Genomic DNA, 22217 nt, shown 5'->3' on the forward strand with positions numbered 1-22217 from the left:
TTTGTGCTCACACAAGTAGTATGCATAGAGCCACATAAAGAGAGAACATATACTTTCCCTAAATACCTGAACCTCCCCCAAATTTATTCTAGTTTAGAAAATACAACAATGAAGAAACCGTTCCTGCTCAGCCGCAAAGAACAGAAAGCTACTAGTACTACCTGCAAATCACAGAAACTTGGTGCTGTCCTGACCCTATTAGATGAACTCCAGCTGATACGAAGCAGCCAGGTAGGAATCCTGTTCTTACTCCTATATACACAGATGAGCCTTGCTCTTTCCACACCTCTTTTTGCTCCCTCCTGGACACGGGATGAACCTGAACCTTTTAAATCTGAGCCAGACAACCCAAGCATGTGTACACATAGGCATGCATCCATACAGATGATGTAGACAGTACAAAGTCAGACTTTTTCTTTAAGCCATATCTATGGGCAATTACTAACCATGTCAAACCATCCCATTTTGCCCTTCATTTCAGTACATCTTATTTTAAAAAATGGAAATCACAATGACTGTAAACAGCCTCTTTATCTTCCATTGTATTTTATTTTATTTTATTTTTATAACCATTACATCTGAGCCTAGTAACATATTCAAGGTATGCCTCAAATACTTGGAAGCAAAAACCTTTTCATTTGAACATTCGATTCACTGAAAGTGAGGTAGCCAATTTGTTGTTGCAAGCGTCTGTGCTATTATTTTTAGAGCTTTCTGGCAGACAGCTTATGAAAGGTGGATTGTATAAAGCAGCAACATAATTTGAAAAAGTGCAAAAAGGGAATCTATAGTGATGCATGTCTTTGTGAAACTGCTCTTTATTTAAATATTGCATTGGATTGTAGAAACAGCCTGGCTGGATTTATGGGGTGTGAAGCTATGTCTCATTATGATTAACATTAGAATCACAATTTAGACCTGAGGTCAGACTCCAGATACTACATTAACTTTCTTCGTTTTTTAGAAATTCTGGAGCTCTCATTATTATTACAGTCTTTAATAAAACAAGATGCTGTTGACTTCTCTGCCTATTTCAAATGAGTCAGGAAAGTGGGATCACGCCTTTGAAACTTTACTTCTCTTCATTACTATGCTCCACGATGCTTACCTTTTCTCAGAGGAACTGTTTGTTCCATGTGGAGAAATGGTATATATAATATATATATATATATTATATATATATAGTAAAATAATCTAAAACTTGAGTAGTAAACCTTCACTATTCTGTTTCTCTGTGTGATCATCCTCAACACAACATTTGAGCCTGTGCCCTGCTACTTATAACCGTGCTCCCTACAGACACTAGGCAAGAGCCACCAGAATGAGGGCTGCCCTTGAGGAGAGTGTTGCAATGCCACACCTAAAGAACAAGAGCTGCCCAAAAGATCCTCAAGTACAGGGTTCAGATGGCTTGAGAGAGCTTGGGGAAGGAGTGGAAATCAACAGATGCTTTATTTCAACCTTTAGCTCGCAGTTTACATGCCATCAGCAAGAATTGCTGGTTGATTGGTGACTCCCAGAAGCTCTTTTTCTGCAGGCAATTTGGGGATCCCAGAGTCACAACAAAGTTTTGAGTGTAGCATGGCTATGTAGACTGGTTATTCTGAGCACACAACAACCCCTTTTTGCATCCCCCAGCAGCACAAAATCTATTGCACATGCGCACTATTCCTGCACACACGTGGCACACCTGGAGCTCCCTGGAGCTGCCAGACTTGCTTAGGGCAGCGTGACCCACACCGACCTGCAGGACATCAGCTGTTGCACAGACTCAGAAAAGTGGAACACCGCAGTGCTGCTCCTCTGTGTGGCCAGAAGGACGCCTCAAACTTAGCTGCAGATCGAAATCTCCCTACCAGCCCTTCCAGCAGACAACTGAGGGAAAAGGAAATTTAGAACAGCCGATGTGTGACTAACTCCATTACTACTTGGCAAACAATTATTAAAACAAACAACCCCACTGCCCCCCTCAAAAAACAACAAAAATACTGTAGCTGAGCCAGCTATAGCTACAAGCCTGTTGTTCCCTCTACTCCCCCTCCATTCCTGTTACTTTCATAAATATTTCTGTTCCCTACAGAAAAAGAAACTGAATCAAGTAATTTATGTCCATCTGTCCACTTAGTTTCAAATTACGGTTTTGCTTGTAACTTAGGATATTACAGTATTTGTTTGAAGACTAAAAGTAGCTGAACAAGGTAAATCATAATTCAAATCCAAATTTCCATGGTCTATGCAAATGATTCTGTCAGGAATCTATGACTACATACAATCCTTTTGAGATACAGAAATCACTGTAGGGCATTAACTGCAAACTCTTCTAGATTTCTTTTAAGGATGAAACCACTACAGAGAAGATGCTAGAAAATTACCCTAAACTTTGAAAGTGAAAGAATTATTTAAAAAATAGCATTCCTAATCATCTCCCATGGAGCATCATCACCTAAGTGACAGACTGCAAGTCCTCAGGTGGTAGCGCTCAGTGTTTTATCAATGACTGGACTGTGCAGAACGAAGAATTGGGATGGAATGGCTCTAATTCTGGGGGATACATGTTCAAAAGGTTTTCAGGGAATAAAAGGGTGAATGCCTTCCTCTACCTATCAATCCAAAGAATCCTAAAGAATCTCCATTTCAACCAGTTGTCCATTCAAATGAAAACTGATAGTGCCTAATTTACACTTTTTTTTTTGCCAGACGTTCCAGAGCATACACCATGTGAACAATTCAATTCAGAACCATTTATACAGCCTCTAGATTGCATACTAAGTATTCTCTTGATCTTATGACACCTGACCTACTGCGAGTACAACGGAGAATAACTCTAATTTTGAATATTCATTATATCTTTAAAAAAAAAGAAAAAAAAACCACAACATTTTAATGTCATGCAGCAACAAAAGCTATTCACGGGCCAAAGCCCAGTCACTTAGGTTTACCCTAGGCTGATGATTACACATCAAAGTGTCAGAAGATATGTATTTACCAAGTTTGATGAAGAAAATCTGACAAATACTATTTAAGATAAGTGGCATTTTCTCCTAATTGTTTTCAGATGAATGAATGAGAACCTAATGCCCTGCTACTTTGGTGGAGCACTAAATGGTTTAAAAAACTCATGTTTATACAATATATTGGTATACACTCTAAAAGGAGAATTGAAACAGTCATGCTCATTTACAAATTTATCTTAGTGGGAAATACAAAAGAAACTGGGAAAAAATATCCCAGATAAACCAATCATTATTTATGTTTGTTTGCCATGTTTTCTCAGCTTGATATGTCATCCATTCACCCTCATTTTTGGTGCTGTTGTGTTTTGAAAAACAAGTGTTTCAGCTAGCATCAAATTACTTTAATGAATCATTTATTATAGGTGTATCACTTGGCAAAGAAATTATTATAACAATCTTCCAGGGTATTGCACATATTCTACAAATCAACTACCAAATATCTGGCTGCTGTGCTTTCAAGAACATTAAAGTTTTCTGGTATGAAGCAGCAGAGCTTGCCGTTAGGTGAAAAGACTCATGAAAAGAGATCGCTATAGGAACAGTAGAATCTTATAGAATCTTAGGCTAAGATTTTGGTTTCTCCATAGTCTCTGAAAGAGGGACTTCTGTTATTGTGCCCAAGCATACCATCACTGTTGTGACTCCAGTTATACACATCTATGCGTGTCTATATACATATATACAGTTGTATGCATCTCTGTGTATCTATATACATATATATATGGAAATATCTAAGCAAGCTTGGCTACTTGAGAAAAATAAGCTGTAGCAGCATGGAATTGCTCCTGCCTCCAGAGCCACTCCAGAACTATTTAAAACTAGTTTATTTTCTCCATGTTGTTATGTTGTTCCCTGATTAGTCCCGGGAAAAAGCAATCTGCAGTGACCAAGTAACTCTCAGTTTGCTTTCATACACAACAGCTGAGCTGCATAGTCTATAGCATCGTGGAGATATGACATCCCCCTGCACACTCCATACCCAACTGTTGATTACAACTCAAGTTTCAGACATTCTGATTCACAGGCTTAGAGCTGAAAAATATGGATTCAACAAAAAGCTTAACTAAATCCAGAACAGATTTTTTAATAGGTCTGAGAATTTTCAATTAGCTTTGAACAAATCAGTCATTCGATTTTGTACAGCTCTGGATAATGCTTCCTGGAACAGTCAGAATAAGAAACAGAAAAAGCAACTTATTGCAAAATGGACTTTTATGCAGCAGTCTGACTTGAGAAGAAAGTACCAGAGGTCATAACAGGCTTTTTACTACTAGATGTCCAGCTGAATTTTTCATGCCAAAGAAGATTAGGTGAATCTTTGTATATTATTCCTCTGAGTCAGGGTACTACTCCAGAGATCTGTGGTTGGTACTTTCAGATTTTGGCCCTAGGACAGAAGTCATTTGTTCAATGAACTCTAAGACAGAACAGCATAGGACTGCATGAGGTACAATGGGATTCTGAAAGTTCAGAACTAAATTGTAACTGTAAAGATATGTAAGGATGCTTGCCTTCCACTAAACCTGTTAAATGCAAATATTCTCAGTCAATTACAACAATTAAGGAGTATTTATATCCTCTCTCCTAGAAAACTGGAATGCCTTTGTTATGTACTCCACTATGAAAAGTGCTGTTCATCACATCATCTGCCTCAGAGCAAGGGAGAAATGAGGGCACAGAGGAGCATATTGCTTCATAAAGCACAAAGTAATGTCAATGGGCAAATGGGTATCAATGCTGTGACAAACCTTCATTTACAACTAGATGCAGATGACAGTGGGAAATTAGAGGTGGTCCATCTATTATTATTACCAAAAAAAAAAAAAAAGAATAAAGAACCAAAAATTGTCCCTGGTTTTTTACCATCAATCCGTTCTCCATCTTCCACCTACAAGGGTCTACCAGGAGCCCAGAGGACAGTCTCGTTGCAATGCATTACAAGAGAGGATGGCACTGAGGCTAGTGGCACTGCAGAAAATGAGGCCAGAAGTAAAGCCTACCAAAACCAATAGAAAATCCCCATTCATTTAAATGGGACTTGGACCAGGCTTTTGGCAATTGGTGTGTCAGACACTAAGCCTAAAACCCACTGGCAATGTCAAGCAGGACTGCAGTGATTCACAGCTACACTTCTGTCAGGTGGCTCGGAAGGAAATTGCCTTCTCACAACTCCAGTTCTCATGGCATTGGAGATGACAGTACAAGTCTGAAGATCAAACACAAAAGTTTGCTACTTCACAGAACATAAAGTAAAATCCACAGCAGCTGCAACATTAAAACTTTGCTTTTCAGATGGAGTAAATACCTCCATGTATACGGGATGACCTTTCCATTTCTTTCTTACACTGTTAGGAAATGGTATACAACCATCTTCTTGGATGTGGAAGGTCAAATACATACCTCTGGTTTGCTCCCAGTAATGAAGGATCTCCTCGGTTAGACGTAGTAATGCAAAATCATTTAATTAATAGCTGGACTGAGCATAATCTGTGGAAAGTATTTCTGACAGATGTTTTCATTCTCTTTGAAACATCCAATGCTTTCAGCTGTCTCTTACAGTTCATACCTTACTAGGCACAAAATCATTGAGATTTTGTCCAATTAGTCCTTGCTGTCTCTTTTCAAATATTTGGTATGACTCTAAACCGTGTATATATATATATATATATATATATATATCTCCCACACATGCAAATGATTCACAGGCTTTGACAAAACCGTTCTGTATAAATGCAAACATTTGTGTTCTATCACTATATTTTGTTTCTACACAATGAAAGAAAAATTAAAAATATAGCAGAGGATGCCATTAGTTGTGTGATCATTTGGCAAAATGGACAAATGTCTCCTAAAGAGTATGTTGAGGTTCCCCAAACAAATTTTACTGGTAACATAAGGCAGGTTGGAGTAAATTCCAGCCATGAAACTCTAGTTCATTAATTTTCTACACCAACTGTCTCTTGCTAATTCCACTCACATAATAAACAGCCTAATAAAAATATACTTTCCTTCTCAGTCTACATCTGAGAATATTTATAGATGCTGCGTAATATTGACAAGGATTTGGTGCTTTTTTGTGTTTTAACAGAAATTTCAAAGAAGGAGTATACTTGCATCAAAATACAGCAGAGATGCTGTGCTTTGTGATTCTAAGGTGATGTAATTTGTCTACTGCTGTTTCTGCCAACTGGTGACCAGACACTAGAGCCGACTTAACCAGTAAGCAGAGTCTACCATCTGGTGGCTGGAGTTGCTGAATGTACGTCCTACACATTCCCGTATCTAGATTCAATTGGGACCTTTGTCGTTGGTAGACGGCAGCTTTCTCCAATGACCGGAGGAATGAGGGCCCTTCAATTTGATAACAGTTTCCCTCAAAGATTTTTTTTTTTTTTTTTTTTTTACATCTACATCTATAGCAGTTTTTCCAAAAACCTGGATGTTGACCTTTATTTGGCCACTCTTTTCCATGGACTCCGATTAATACCTTTGTGCATAAAAATAGTCACAAAGTTGTATTTGATGTGAATTGATCAACAAATTAAATTTTATGAAACTCTAATTTGACAACTTTCAAGCTCTCTTCCTTGTCATTCCGTATGTCTGCTATACTCATTCCCAGAATCTAATACAACATGATAGGAATTGCCACTGAAATCAATGAATATTTTTGAATGAATCACCATTAATGTTGAACAGCAAATACAGTGAAATTATATTTTAAACACTTACATAACCAAATGACCAGAGGTATTTATGAACATCATTGAAGTACTGAGGGAGAATCAAAATAAAAATCAATAAAATAATCTTGTTCTTAGTTATTAATCAATGTGTACATGTATTTCACATTCACTCAATCATATAGGGATTGGCAGGTAGAGTATGATATGAGTCAGTGTAAGATTTCATTTATCTTTTTAGACATACTTTAATATAAAAACAACAGAAAGCTGAAGCTATTTTTATATTACGGTAGAGGACTGAAATATCTGCAAATAATTTAAAACATATTAGTGTATGATAATGTTGACAATAAGATAGTAATGACTGAAACTATCTAAACAGTGAAGCAGCAAAGTGGCTTTTAAGTACCTAAAGAAAAGATCACTGCCAACCAAAAGACATCTAAAAAGGAGAAAAATGTGTGTTGTTCAAAAAATATATAAAGGATGACTTCATCACAAGTTTCAATTGTGCCTCTCAACACACAGGCTAGCATTTTGCATATTCTCTTTTCTATGCAATGAGTACACCCGATTAGTCTCTTCAACACACATTCTAACAATAGGAAATGCTACCCACAAAATGGGTTATTTCACACAATAAAAGAAAATCTTACTACAACTATCTTCTGAAAATGATGTACAAAAGGCTATTAAACAACATGCATCTGGCAAGTCAAATGGTTCAGATGGCACACAAATAAATCCACATACTATTGCTGATTTCCAACTATTAAGACATCTGCTGAAAATCCTCCAGTTAATATGAGCACAAAATAGCTTCTTCCAGACTTGACTATTTCCCTTATCTATCACGTAACCGTCGAAGGAGAGGGGATCAATCACTGTGTGTAACAACCAACTTGGTAGCTCTTTCCCAGCCACAGTGGGCAAAGGCACTTCTCATGTGATCCTGTTCATTGCTACTTATTTTTCCCCAGTTCGTGTCCTGTCAGTTTCCAGGGTCAGATAAGCAGAAATAGACAAAATGTGCTCATTGCGATTGTTACGAAATCCATTGTTAACTAAAGAGACAAATTCTCTTACAAGGCTATAACTAGACGGAGTTCTGCTTAGGTCAGGCATAAAAAAATAAAATTAAATTAAAAAAAAAAAAAGAAAAAGACAGGAACATGCGACTACATCGTGGAAGAGCAGAAATGCCTCGGCATCAATGCCAGATCCCACTGCCTTAAGATTCATATCATCTTCCCATGGTTAATGCCTTACTATGATATTTTGACAAGGAGAGGATCTAGACACCGAGGTGTAATGAAACTGATTAAAGCAATAACAAAGTCTTACAAAGCAGCATGCAGCAACTACAACTGAAAACTACTGTCACACACTAAGTAAGAGTCATTTAAGGACACAGACATTAGCAATATATTACTATTCATGCAAATACAGTCAAAGAACAAAAAGCTCCCCCAGTGCACGTGCCAGCCCTAACTCTACCCATCTTCTCCAGACCCTAAGTGTAGTACTGGTGGTAGTAAGCACTATTGTATCCTTCCCTTAAAAATTAGTGGGGTATATTGATTTACAGAACGATGCAGTATTTAGAATACTTTTTGTTGTATAGAAAGCAGGAAGGAAATTGCACGATCAACATTCTACCTCCTCTATCTGACAAACTGTGGAAGATTAGTAGAAACAACTATAAAACTCAGTACATGTTTATAGCTATCACTAAGGAGATTTTAGATAGTATAAGTCATTTGTACTGAGGGTTATGGCTGTGAAACTATTTAAATATAAAATTAGTATCTCCAATTAGAGTAGTTACATGCTCACAGAATCTGTGATCACACCAGGTACCAGGTAGTAGGCAGCTTCATTTTAATCAATTTGCTGAAGAACAGAAACTAGTGCAGTAAGAGTAAATGAACCTCATTTGGCTCAGCAGATGGAGCCATCATGGACCTCTTGCATTCCCTTTATTACATATTGTTGCATAATCTCACTGGAATAACTGGGTAAATCTGTACAATCTTTATCTAGAATCACTTCATGTTCCCTGGCTTATCAACCATGAGACACACAAATATTTCTGGTGAAATCTATCAAGCAAGTGTGGACACAAGCTTGAAAAATCTGGGGATAGATTCTACTTATCCTCAGGTAAGAGGAAAATTCAGGAAGACTCGTGTCAGCTTGCGGTGCAACAAAACACACTGTCACTCCAGGATCTCCAGGTGTTCAGCAGTGGCAGTGCCAAGCCCATATACTTCAGACCACCTTGTTCATCAGAAACTCGGTGTTGCCTCAAATCCCAGAAGGAAGCACATCCAACCAAAAAAGACTAATGATGATCTATCTGCCATTTTCATATTTTCCCCATGAGCTGTATTATATTAATTAGGCTTATCATAGTGGTATTATTTTTTTAAGGTTGTGTTCTTTTTTTCACAACTTTACAAGAGCGTACAACATGATAAAAAGGGAAGGAGGAGCAGATGTAAGACAGAAGAAAAGAAAGGAAGACTCAAAAGTAGAGAGAACAAAGGAAAGGGATTCACTGAGTCATTTGTATCTTACAGTTAAGCAATAAAACATCATTACCAACAACGAGCTCCTGCTAAAACAACTGAAGATGACTTTAGAAAGGTATGAAGCCAAGATGAGCAAAAATAAGACTATTTTTATATTTTAAGACTTAAGGTTGTTGAGAAAGACAGAAAATAAAGAGTTTACAGTAGTACCAGTGCTGCTTTGTTAGCTGTTGTAGCTTGAGGTAAGACACACTTGTGTCCAGCCTGTCTCTAGCCTTTCTCTCACATATTGAACATTTTCCCTTGTCCCATTGAATGGAGTACCCTTGCTCATCCCCTCACTCCCATGCCAGATTCGGTCCTTTCACCATTCTTGTGAAGTTGTTACTACTGTAGACGCTCCTTGGCCTGTATGTAGGTACAGAGCTTGGACAGAGGAGAAGAGCTTCATCAACTCCTTTATGTCAAGAGTTAAAGAGCAGAGAAGAGCACTGAGGTGGAATAGCTTCACTTCTACTCCCTTCCTCCCTTTCCCACATGAACATGATGACTCATTATGACAGAAGTGTAATAAACTTCTAAAAAGGCAACCACAAAACGTATTTTTTTTTTCTTACAGGCACAGACACATTAAAAAAAAAAAGTTCACACATTCAATGATATAGGATTAAATTATCCACTGCCAGCTTTTGGGGCAATATTTAAACATTACATTCTACAATGAAGCTCAGCGCTAAAGCGCTGTAGCTGATGTATGGAAGTAAACAACAAAAACACAAAGTGAAACAGCACCGTAATGTCTTTATGTGGCAGCAGGGCTATCATTTCAGAAGAAGACTTTTTTTTTTTTTCTTACTCTGACTGAATTGCACCAACCCTAGCAAGCTGAAAATGACTCTACGCTTCCTTTTTAGAAGAAACTTCTTGCACTCTTCTCCTAGGTTTTGGTGAGCAGCACCGTGCTACTCAGTCTGGTACCACAGAGCAAGCACTGGCTCGGCTACGGGGACCAGGACTCAACCAGGACCTGGACAACTCCAGTGGGCAATGGACAGAGGCATCAGCTCGCCGGTGTGCTGGGGGAGAGGCTGCTCATATCTAATGCCACTGCTTCTAGCTCTTCAGGCAAGGTTAAGTACATGTAAATTAAAACTGCAAGCTATTTTTGTATAAAGTTGGTATTACTAATTTGTTAACTATGACAATTTCACACAGAAACCCTTTTGTTGGAAACTGAGTTTCTCATGTAATAATTAGCTGTGGAATATTACCCCAAACAGGTGTCTGTAGCCTGTCAAAGTCAGAACAGGTGATTTAGAATTAGCGTATTAAAAGAACTGTGAATTAGCGAAGCAAAAACGTGTTAATTTCTTGTTCCATCTGTTAATATGAATTCACTGCCAAATATTTTACTTTGTAGAACTGTGCTGGGATTGGCAAGAACATACACTATAAAAAAAAAGTTTAAAGGCCTGAATGTTTAAAAATCATGACATACGTTACTGCAAAAATAACTTCTACATTTGAGCAAGGTTTTTTCTTTTGTATCTTTTAAAACTTCATAGTGAAGAATGCCATATAATCCACAAAATTAAGCTAAGAGCTCTTGCAAATAAACTTTAGGGTTTCAAAACCAAAGCTGAACACAGTGTCACAAGAAAATACAATAAAATATTAGGAATGGGCTTAAATAAGAACTACAATCAATATAATTAATTTGCTTTTACATTTGAGACTTAAAGTATTCAAATACTCAAGATACTTGAGATGCAAATGTTTAAACCTAGTACTGGTATCTACCTGAAAATCTCTGTCCTGTCTGTACAATAACAGCTCTATGAACGTGCCTTTCCTGAAGGTCTTTTGTTATAATGTTATGACCTTTTTCTGTAAGCAATTGCAAAAAGAACCACAATCTACCTATCTTGCGCACCTGATTCTTCAAAAGAGTATTTATAGCTGTATGAATGACATGTTTTGTATTTTTTTTTTAATAATAAACCCAATTTCATATTCTTTCTAATTAGAAGCCGGCGTACTCCTGAGCTAATGGATAGTCTTGTATATGGCAGAATGGTCAGCACTGCAAAACCGTTGCAGAAGTGGGATTAAAGAACGATTTTAAAGAGTGTATAGTTTACATTTGCTAAGAGCAAAAACAATGTTTTTTTGTCACCACTGTCAAAAAAAAAAAAAGGGCACATTTTAATGCATTTTAAATATAATTATCCAGCAATGTATTATATATATCCATCAACTATTAATGAACATCAGGTATAAATGTCCAACTCCTAATATCTGTGACTAATGACTGCAATATATTTTCTAGCGTGAGCGTTTCTCCACTTTTCTGGGCTTTGCAGAGAAATGCCCAACTATGTGTTTGCTCCCTGCTGTGCCTTGCTGCTTCTCGCACCCTCTGCCCTGCGCCCTCTGGAGCCCTGCCATCGTGCAGCAGCTCCTGCTCCCTGCCAAGACTGCTTCCACTCAAGAAAGACAGAGCACTAGGTGCATGCACAAATACTAAGCCTGCAATGAACTTGCTGCATCACCAAATGACAAACTGTATTGGTGGTTTCAACAGCTAAGCTCTTGTACCAGTCCCCACTTGCCATGTCCCGGAGAAACACACCTACCCAAGCGTGTTCACAGGTATGGACAGCAACGCTGGGGCTCCAACCCATATTTATACAAAGTCCAACCATTTAAATCCAAAATCTGTATCCAGATTAAATCCAGTAATTCCCTTATCCCATTTTTCCTGAAGGTGGAAAAAAAGCAGAAACTCAGAGGAATATCATGCATGGTGAACAAGAAAGCCAAAGTGCTGGAAATGTACAGAAACCTATTAATGACCCATCTCTTTCTGCATTTTTGACCAGAAATACAGGTAATTCTCAGAGCATTTGAGTCTCCATAGCATACAACCTGCAGTTTCAGGCCTGGCCTTCAGAGATATAAATGGAATTTACCCTAAAATGTTCTTTGGAGATGAATACTTAAGCATTTGCTTGCCCAGTTTCTTCCTCCATCGCACAATGCTGGTACAACAAATAGATTTGTAGATGTTTCCCATGGTGCACGCATTCCCTGAAGCCTGCTTGCTAACTGCTACACAGCAGGACAGCGTCCTGGCCCCAGGCATGTTGATACTTTAGCGTATTTCCCTGAATTGTATCTTCTAGCATGAGGAAATCGCAGAGAAGTCCATATTGCCACTTGGATTTTGGGTGAGTGAAAAGATGCACACCCAATTACTACAAGCATTTCAAGTAAAGCTTAGAGATACGCAGCAGGTTCTTAACTGCAAATGATATGATAGGTAGTTTCTCCTCCCTAGTTTTCTGCCACATCCAAGAGATTAATACTCACATGAATCATCTGTAATGACTAGCATAATTTAGGGAAGTGAATGAGATTTTCTGCATTATTTATATTATGAACTCACAAGAATATGAATGGTGGCTTATGTAAATTCAAACCATGTTTACAGTAGCAAAGTGCAGAAAAAGACCAGCAAGGGTTAAGCTGATATTTCCAGAGTTGGAGCTCTTTGTATCAACACTCTATTGCTTATTGCTTTAGTGCTGAGTGATGTGAGTTACAGCCTATGAACTACATATGGGAAACTTTTATTGTTTTCCACATTTGAATGGAAAAATAATTATGTTGCTCACATCTTTCACATACTTAAAGAAAATGCATCACATTCTTTCTCAGGGTGTGCGCCTGAATTCTTATATTTAAGAAAAGGAGGCTGCCAAAGTTTTAACCTTCGAGTAATAAAGATTCTTTTTCTTTTCTTTTCTTTTTAATGCTTGATAATTCAACCTAAATGTCAGCTTAGGCTTTAAAATAGAACACATCTATTTGCTCATAATATTTAAGAAATACAATGTCATTATGCTGTTATCAGTGGTAAAACATGTCTAATCTTGATATAGCATCACCTTTAACAAATGCTTGTGGGAAAAAAACTAGCGAATGCATAAAACATTTTATGTAGTTTTAAAATATACAATACATTAAAGTTTTAGTTGACTTATCTGAAAAGACATATTTTTGGCACATAAATAAAAAAAGGCAAGGGAAGAACTTGTCAGAAGGCAAATAAAGTATGTAAATTAAATCAAAGGTAAGGCAGCTACACTTTTTGTATAAATAACTGTGTTAACAGATTTTTATGCATATTACAATATATTCAGATGTATTACTTCTGCAAAAACAAATTCATTGCTTCTCTCCAAAAAATGGATTAAAACAATTTATTTTATAAAATTTGGATGGATAGGATAAGAAATGTAATAGCTATCTATGGAAAATAAATATAAAAATTATTCAAGCTCCATCTACTTTATGTAAGTAATGAGATGCACTTCATTCAAATTCCTTTCAATTGAAACAGTGCTGAGAAAGCAAGAACATGATTCTGTAGGAAATGATTTCTAATCTTCATGATAACATACCAATATAATACAATTATTTACAATTGACTAAGAGTTAATTCCAATAGTATAACATCTTTCTTGCAAAAATGTCAGCTTTTATTGATGAAACAAACTAAGAATAAAACATTTTTACTTGTAGTCTAACTGTGCTGTTTTTCATTCTGTTAACCAAAACAACACAGCAATACTGTAAACAAAAAAATAGCATCAAACTGGCTATGTTTGCATGATTTTACCAAGAATCATAAGCAGCAGAGTGAAGTGCTTTGGGATTTTTAAAACATTAAAAGTGGTATGAGAAAAATAATATGCTTTTTTGTTGTTTATTTTGGTGTTGTTTTTTTAAGACTATAATAAACATGAATTCAGCCAGAAGTCATCACCAATGTCAATGGGCAGAGATTAGGTATTGCTACAAAAATAAATATAGCCATATTCCTACTTTCTATTGTAAGTGCCTAAATGACACTATTTTATTTTACTTTTTGGTAAAGTGGTGGAAGTGATACTTAAACAAATAGTTAATCCTCCTTTTGTAGACTGAATTTGTGGTGTACGTGGCATGACTGTTTTCACTGGAGTCTGAATACTATTTTAATCTCAGCAATTCTCTTGCCTTCGAACACTTCACCAGTGTTTTTCTTTACAAAGAAGGAAATAGGGTTTAACTTCTCTGTCTCATAATCACGGGGTATTAGTCAAATCTGACCTTTCCAAGCTCATTTTAACTTATAAAAAATAACAGCATTTCTATTTGCAGCTGCCCAGGTATTTGTGTGGCATTTTGAACTCCTTGGTCACCACTTTCAGGAGTGCTTCCTCTGAGGTCCAAGAAGCACAACCACAACCGCTGACACTCCGAGGCAAAACCCCCCCTCCACACTGAGCCTTGCTCTTATCCTGCACCTTCAGTGAGGATTCACCAAGACAGTCTGAGTAGAAGAGTATACCAAATCAGAACAGTTTTATTCTCAGATTGTTTTGCTGTAGAGGACCACAGAAGACATGAGCAATGACAAAACACGGTCCTGGTCAAAGGCCATGGATGAATACTTCTCTATTGTGAAGTATGGACTTTTTTTTTTTTTTTTTTTCCCTCTCCGGATCTGCAGCTGTTTGGAAAGATAAAGTTAGTTTAACTCTTTTCTTATGGCAAGGCAAGTAAAAATGACATAGCAGTGTGCCAAGACACAAAACCACAAGTAGCTCAAGTTCATAATAAAAGCAGCTGCTTCATCCAATTCGCATGGGGTTACCCTGCTGAAGCCCAACTAATATTTAAAAGCATGAACAAGTATGCCCTTATAAACAAAATACAGCAACTCGGCCTTATCTCCTCACACGGGCTGGCCCAACCAACTCAAATGCTGAGACAATAAAAGGAAACAGGTGGTTGTGAGAAATATCTTATACCCTCCAAAGCAGCTGCCCTAGGAGAAATTCAATCTAGGTATCCCGAACAAGCTGCCTTTTCATCAAAGATCACATACTCGCGAGATGTACAGTATACCTATTTAGAACATATCTTGTATTGTACTTTCTGCCACCAACTGGCTCCCTTTGATTGGCATAATTTTGGCAGATAATAATATTTGTATTTTTAAAAACAGTATTTAATTTGTTTACAACAGGTGCTTATGCTCCCTTTGCACAGAAGAGCCGTTGTTCCCCAAGGCCCAGGGACAGGACTGTGTGTCTCACGTTACTGCCTCTCTCCTAAGAGCCCAGCGGCCATTAAAATGCCCCAAGGAAGCAGCAGGAATGAAAGAAATGACCTCCCAGGTTTCAGCACTCCGAGCTATCTGAAGCACAGGGCATGGAAATACTGTAGCAGGTTGGAGCGTGTGAGAAAGGAAATCTGCAGGTGACGAGTGACAGGGCATGCCACTTGGACAAGGAGGAGGTCTTGCCAGAAAACCATATATTGGCACTTTATTGAGCTATCATAACGTTAGCATCCCTGAGGGCAGAATGGAAACCATTAGCCAGGTAGCGAGTAGCTCCAACTATTTTGTTTAAAAGTTGAAATCTTTATTAGGAAGGAAAACAACCATTCTTCCTAAATGCCACTAAAAATCCATAAGGTTGTGATCTTGCTCAAATCGTTATTTATAATACTAATTGTAAAACAACATGGATTTCAACGCAACCACTCTGTAACAATCCAGCCTAGAGCTTAAAATATTAAATATATCTAGTGCCAATTTTTTTTTTTTTTTTTTTTTTTTTACTTTTGTCCTGAACATACATATTAATCTAGATCTGCCCTAGAAAGCATGGAGAATTATCTTTTAGATATGGACAGATACACTGTAGACATGCATCTTTGCATAATGAACTCTCCACTTTCTTTGTGATATTGCCAGTACCATATTTTCATTTGCTGTTAAATAACAATACGTGAAATACATTAACTATAAATCTAAATACATTTCTTTACAATTCTGAAGAGATCTCAATGTTTAATATATGAGGAAAAAAAAATGTATAAAGGGTTACGAATCCTAAAGTCATTATAAATCCATTAGTATTTAAGAAAAGGTGTGATACGTACTGCTAGGAGACGAGTGCTTTTAGAGGAACTGCAAGCTCAAGGCTGTCCAGGCCTACGCAGAAAGGCTCACAGGCAGATGTTGTACAGGTAAGTAAACGTGGATGGGTATCGAAGAACGAGCTCAGAGGACTCTGTTCTCTAGGTCACTAAATTCACTGCACTTGTCATTGGCATTGTCTCCATCCCACCCTCACCATGGCTGCTGTGATTGACAAAAAGTCTTTTAATATATATTTCTTAGGAAAGAGGAAGGTGGCCAGCAGAGTACATAGAGATTCTCAACAACAGAGGTTTCATGAAAGTTATCAAATGTCCTTAAAATCTAGCAATATCTGGGTTTTATACACATCAGGAAAATTACTGCAAATGGAGGTGGAATGATGAAGATTTTGTGGAAAAATGTATCTGGCAACACATTTACTGTTTGATTCCAGTGTGCCTTGAAAACTCAGGTTTCTTCATTGCACCATATACATATCTAAAGAGAAAATACGATTATTGTAATAGCAAAATTTCTGAATTTTTGAAAATAACTACTGATCATAGACAGCAGCTCTTAGCTGCAGCTGTTTCCGTGATGACACTAATTCCCCATTCATTTGAATGGGGCTTAATGGTGCTGTCATAATAATCTTATTGTGACACCAGTGGAAGTTCATGAAGACAATGCAACAATGTTAAGATTAAATAAATTGATGTCCCTACTGTGATATGTTTAGCATCATATTCTGAAATTTCTATATTTGGGGAGCTTAATTATATAGAATTTATTAGTCTGACATATTAACCTCATTTTTATGGCTTCCTCGAAAGCTTCCAGATTTAATTAAATAATTCTCTATAGCTGTACAAGCTATTGACTTCTCTTGAATGTATTCATGAGTATTCTCTGCTCTACAGAAAACGTAGTGCCAGGTTGTAACAGCAAAGTATTTTTGGCATGTCATTGCCCTGTTACGAATCTAGAAGTCCAACTGGCTGTGGTTTTTGTGCGTATTATGTTTGCAAAACCCTACACTTTATGGATGATTAATGAGCCACTGTATAGATGGATGTAAAAATACAAAACTTGTCTTTTCTTTGTGCAGAAAGACCTAAGAATACAGCAATAGGTGGAAGAGAACTTCCCGAAATTTGAGAAACCATGTCAAATAGAAAAGAAACATGCAGACAGATTTTTGGAACTGACCACGGTACATATTATAAAAAGATACAGATCAACCCTCAAAACTTTAGACTACAGAATTAATGAGCATTGTTTCCACTGTCAAAAATTTCATCCTACCCTGATTTTATTTCACATCTCTGCGTAAACGTTGTATTGAAAATAATATTGGATACTGTTAGCTCAATCTGTGGAAATATCAATTTCACAACCAGAATATAACCATGGGCGAGCTGTGTGCTTCATTTCTAAAATTAATAAGTTTCAACAAATGTGAGGCAGCAACAAAGCGTTCCCGAGCCCTGCTCCTGTCTGTAAGCCCAGGTGCCTGCTCTCCCAAAGGCAGAGGTATCTCACAGCACTTGACGGGTGCTACAACATTCCCTGTCAATTTTACATCCTGCTTGGCAGCAGCAGAAACCTGACAGGCATCAGCACAGTGATTGGCAGTGCCACGACTGATAATGCGAGTCACAGCAATTGGCAACGGCACCACGATCCCCCTCAAAGAGTCCAGAATTTACTTATAGACTCACAGGTGACCTTTAATGATATAAGCTGGAAGGTCATGAAAAGGGGAAGGTTTTTTTATTAAAAGCCCTTTAAAAATTATTGCTGATCTATGTTTCTTTACCTTACTAGACATTGAACTAAAGCAGCCTCTGATTTGGGCTACTTGAGCTGCAACCACAACACCCAGTACCTTGTCAGGATGCGTGTCCTCAGATCTAGGAGTGGTAACTCTGATACCACAATTCCTTTTTTTTTTTTTTAATCTTTGTTTTCTGCAACTGTAAACAAATAAAGAGAAGCTTTTCTACACCAGGAAATTGCTGCGAAGATTAATTAGTTAATGTTCATAGTGAAACCTGAAAAATAAATCTTACATACTTTCATCATCACTTGATGTCTGTCCAGCTCAGATTAGCACCTACCATTAGATTTCCATGGGATTATGAGATTTTTTGTCGGAGAGCTCAATCATGAGTCTCTGTGTTTCAATATCCTCAAAGAATTTAAAATTTTGTATTAGAAATTCAAAAACTCAGACCTTATGGTAAACACTTCAGTACAAACACAGAGAGGAAAGAGAACCTCAAGAAGAGCGAGGAAATTGAAACAAATTTGGTTTGATTTGAACAGAACCATAGTTTCAGGAAAGCTTGGGCTGCTCCTCCCTCCTTTACCCTGAACCTTTCTTTCCTACCAGTGCAGCTCTCCACCCCTCAGGCCAATGACTTCTTGGCCGCACTTGGCATAAATGTGAAAAACACATTCAAAAACACTCCCATTAAAGCACAGATAGTACATTTTGTTTAGATTTTATATATAATTTTATATCTATTCACAACTTAGAGCTCATGAGCATTTTATAAAGGTGTTGTAGGAAATGATATTGCAGTGAAGGGAGAGATTTTGATCACTGGAAGAATTAAACGCAGAATAATAACAGGGCTCAGTAAAGCACACCTTGCCTTGCTGGCCTGCTATGTCAGCACTCTGACACTTGTGGATGAATGCCATCTAATGCTATTTTTCAAGGTCCTGAAGTCTGTCTTCATATTGCTTGCCACCAAGTGAGATACTTGTTTGACATGACAGTAGGTTTTAATAAAAACATTTTTTATTCCAAAATATTGATTTCTTATGCCTTTACTTTCTGTGTAAAGATTTCCTTGATTTTTCATATTTCACTGAAATTAAAACAAGATTAAAATCTCCCTGCAGTTAATGGCATCTGGGTGAATTGGATCCAAAAGGAATTTTTCAAGATTTTTCCCTATCTACTCTTACTTACCTCTCTATAAATTAGATTAGGTATGTACTGTAGCACCTAGGCAAATCAGAAAATAAGTGAAGAATAGCCTGACCACTGCACATCCTTTATCCTTTTCTTCAGCCAAGGTTTACATCCCCTAAACTGCCGTGGTGCATGTTGCAATCCACAAAGATTTAAAATTCATCAAACAGACAAAGTGTACATTTAATACTCACATGAGGGAATACAGAATGCCTTTCAATACATCAAACTCCTAAACCTTTTACATCTTTCATTTTTAAGCTACATGGATTTTGATTTGTACAATTTTAAAAATATTCTGAAGCCTAGTCAATCTAACACTAAAAAGCACTGTTGCACAGTAAGAAACCAAGAAATACAATTCAGCAAACCTGGTATAGTTGGTCCCCAGGGAAGTTTTTTTCCAATTCTGTTTGTCATAGCCCAGATCCATCATGTCATGCTAGCCTAACTTACTACTACTGTCTTTTTTTCATTTTTTCCCCTTTCTTTTTTACCCTTTTCTGGCACACTCCAACTATTTTCTGTTAAACTAGTGCTGTCACAAGAAAACATATAAAAATGCTCTTTTGCAAACATACTGTTTGGTCTCTACTGAACTCTCCAGAGCCACGGATTTCTCTCACTGTCTTTATCAGGGGTGAATGTTGACAGATCACTGAACCTTACTGTCAGCGGTGACAGGCTTAAAGCTGTTTTGTGCAAGGTGGAGAAAAAAACAAAAAAGGTTTCTGTGCCTTGCATCTAGAAGGTCCCTGATTTAACAACAAAGGCTTATGTTCAAAGATGATTAGCTTAAAGGCATTTCAGAGAGTTTTGATTGTAGCAGCAGTTGGGTGTCTTGCTACTGGGTGAAATATGTATTCCCCTGAGAACAAAGGCAGCAGCAATCCTATTCTGCTGAGATGGCAACTTTAATAATTCCACGTATTTATCAGTATTGTGTCAAGATCTTAAGGATTTTGCCCTTCAGGTGAAGTTGGAGGTAGATGGAATGGATACGGTGCTGAGCAATCCCACTAAGATATACATGGAAAATGTCCCATAATGTCCTGAGGGAGAGATAGAAAAGATTCCTAAGGGTCCGAATACACATAACATAGATAAATGTGTTCAAGGTTTACGGAAAGAAGGCTGAGGTTTTTACATTGGGCTTTAGCCTGTGCTTAAAGTGGTGAGACCAGGTACTTTTCCCCTGTACAGAGAAGCATTAAAAAGTGTAAATTACCCAGTCGTATTTTCAACCAGAAGTTAAAACAGAAAAAAAAAGTAGAAACGTGGATTAAACATCTAAAATGCACTGAAAATCATAACATCGCGTTTACTGTGTACCTCTTATAAAAGATGTACCTTGAAACATAAATAATAGGATTTGCTGAAAAAAATAACTGGAGAGATTAACGCAGCTTGTATGGGTAGGACTTGACTGAGCACAGACACCACTCACAGGTAAACTCACACATAAGCAAAACACCTCTTTTCTTTGGATGCATAAACGTTTTCTGTGAGCTTTCTCTATTTCACCATGTTCGGTGACACCGGGACAGATTTCACTGTCCCACAATGATAATGACCAACAGGGAGAAACTATTAATTTGGTGAGGAACAGATATATATATATCTCTTCATGCACCATCAGAGAGATATAGGGGACTTTCAGAAGGAAATGTCTCCTAATTAATGATAGTTCGGAGCCTTATGAAGTGTGAAAGACTGTCTGGAGGAATGTGTAGTGTAAGCATCATTCTGAAGGGCCTGGTAGCACAGTGCTAGAAAGCAATAAAAATGTAGGACTAACATGGAAGACAGGAGGGGAGGGAGCTGCAGGAAATCTGAGATTAGATTTTAAAACACTTGGATGTCCTAAAGATGCCACTTTGAATAATTCACAGCGTGCCTTTCTCTTTTAAAGGCCGATGCATTGAAAACGTAAAACATTAAGAGAAAAAAAAAATACATTTTCCTCAATATGTTTACTCTGTTGAAGTTGTTAAGTTTATGTCTCATTAATAAGTTTCTCATGATGCTTCTGGAATTGCCATGGCATCACTGGTTATACTTTCCCTCCCTTAACGCTGCAGTGGTTGTACCAGCCCATTAGGAGGCTGATGACATCAAACATAAACGTGAATGTCCATATTAGACAAAATTTTCACCAATCTTTGTGAGTCACGAAGTTACTTTTAGTAAGGAATTTCCATATAAGTGGATGGCTGCAAAAAAGAATTCCTTAATTCCTCTGACATCACAAAAAAATGTGAAAATGGCAAAAAATACCAGAGAGAAACTTTCTTCATGTGCAAAGCCACTTGCAGATCAATGCTTGAACATATCAGTTCTACTCTGACAGGTTTGTCTACGCTGTGTTGGGTTGAGAGCGGAGACAAAGTCAAGGGACACGCAGCTGAGCCCTCAGCCTCTCCCATTCCTGGCACAAGCTCCTGCTGCCAGGCTAAGCTGGGCGCTGGGACAGGCTGCACGTACTGGCAATTTATCAGCAGGCTGAGCATCCACCCAGGCTCCGTGGCACAAACCCCCCTGATCTTTGCAATCACGTCTAAACAGAGATCAGTTTTCATTTTATTCAAGGTTTGGTGATGGTTAACCCAGAATAGAGTGGGAAGATCCACAGCAATCGGTTGCAAGCCAAACCTTTTTTTTTTTTTCTTATTTTACAGCATGGGGTTCTGGCAAGTATGGGCGCCTCATTTTGCCAGAATTTAACTACACATTTTCAAATTACTGACCCTTTGTAATTCAGAAGATATCTGCTTTGGATAGGCCTCTTTTTCCCTTATGAACTGACTCATTAGTGGAGTCAAGGTTTTACACCGAGCCTCCATGGAGGTGACACAGGTGTGGGATTACTGGGGGGCTGCAGCCTGGCTCCTCAGGGCTCCCACATGCCCTACCTGGTCCTCTCCTTTCTCCCCCATTCCTACAGCAGCTGCATCAGCCCCTAGATTACAAATGTGTCGTGTTCATTTTTGATTTTAGAGCTGCCATAAGGTGAAT

At 37.8% G+C, this 22217-nt stretch overlaps 1 protein-coding gene and 1 long non-coding RNA gene across 6 annotated transcripts in view; one reads left to right on the forward strand and one right to left on the reverse strand.

The window, feature by feature from the left end:
• Window positions 1–22217, reverse strand: part of ARHGAP15 (Rho GTPase activating protein 15) — a 332393-nt gene that overhangs the window by 221982 nt on the left and 88194 nt on the right. The gene's annotated exons all lie outside the window — the stretch shown is intronic.
• Window positions 1883–13989, forward strand: LOC310901695. Its single transcript, XR_014586042.1, has 2 exons — window positions 1883–11886; window positions 12002–13989. It is a non-coding gene; the product is annotated as an uncharacterized lncRNA (long non-coding RNA).

The sequence above is a fragment of the Anser anser genome (assembly GCF_964211835.1).
Source record: "Anser anser genome assembly, chromosome: 6".
NCBI lineage: Eukaryota > Metazoa > Chordata > Aves > Anseriformes > Anatidae > Anser > Anser anser.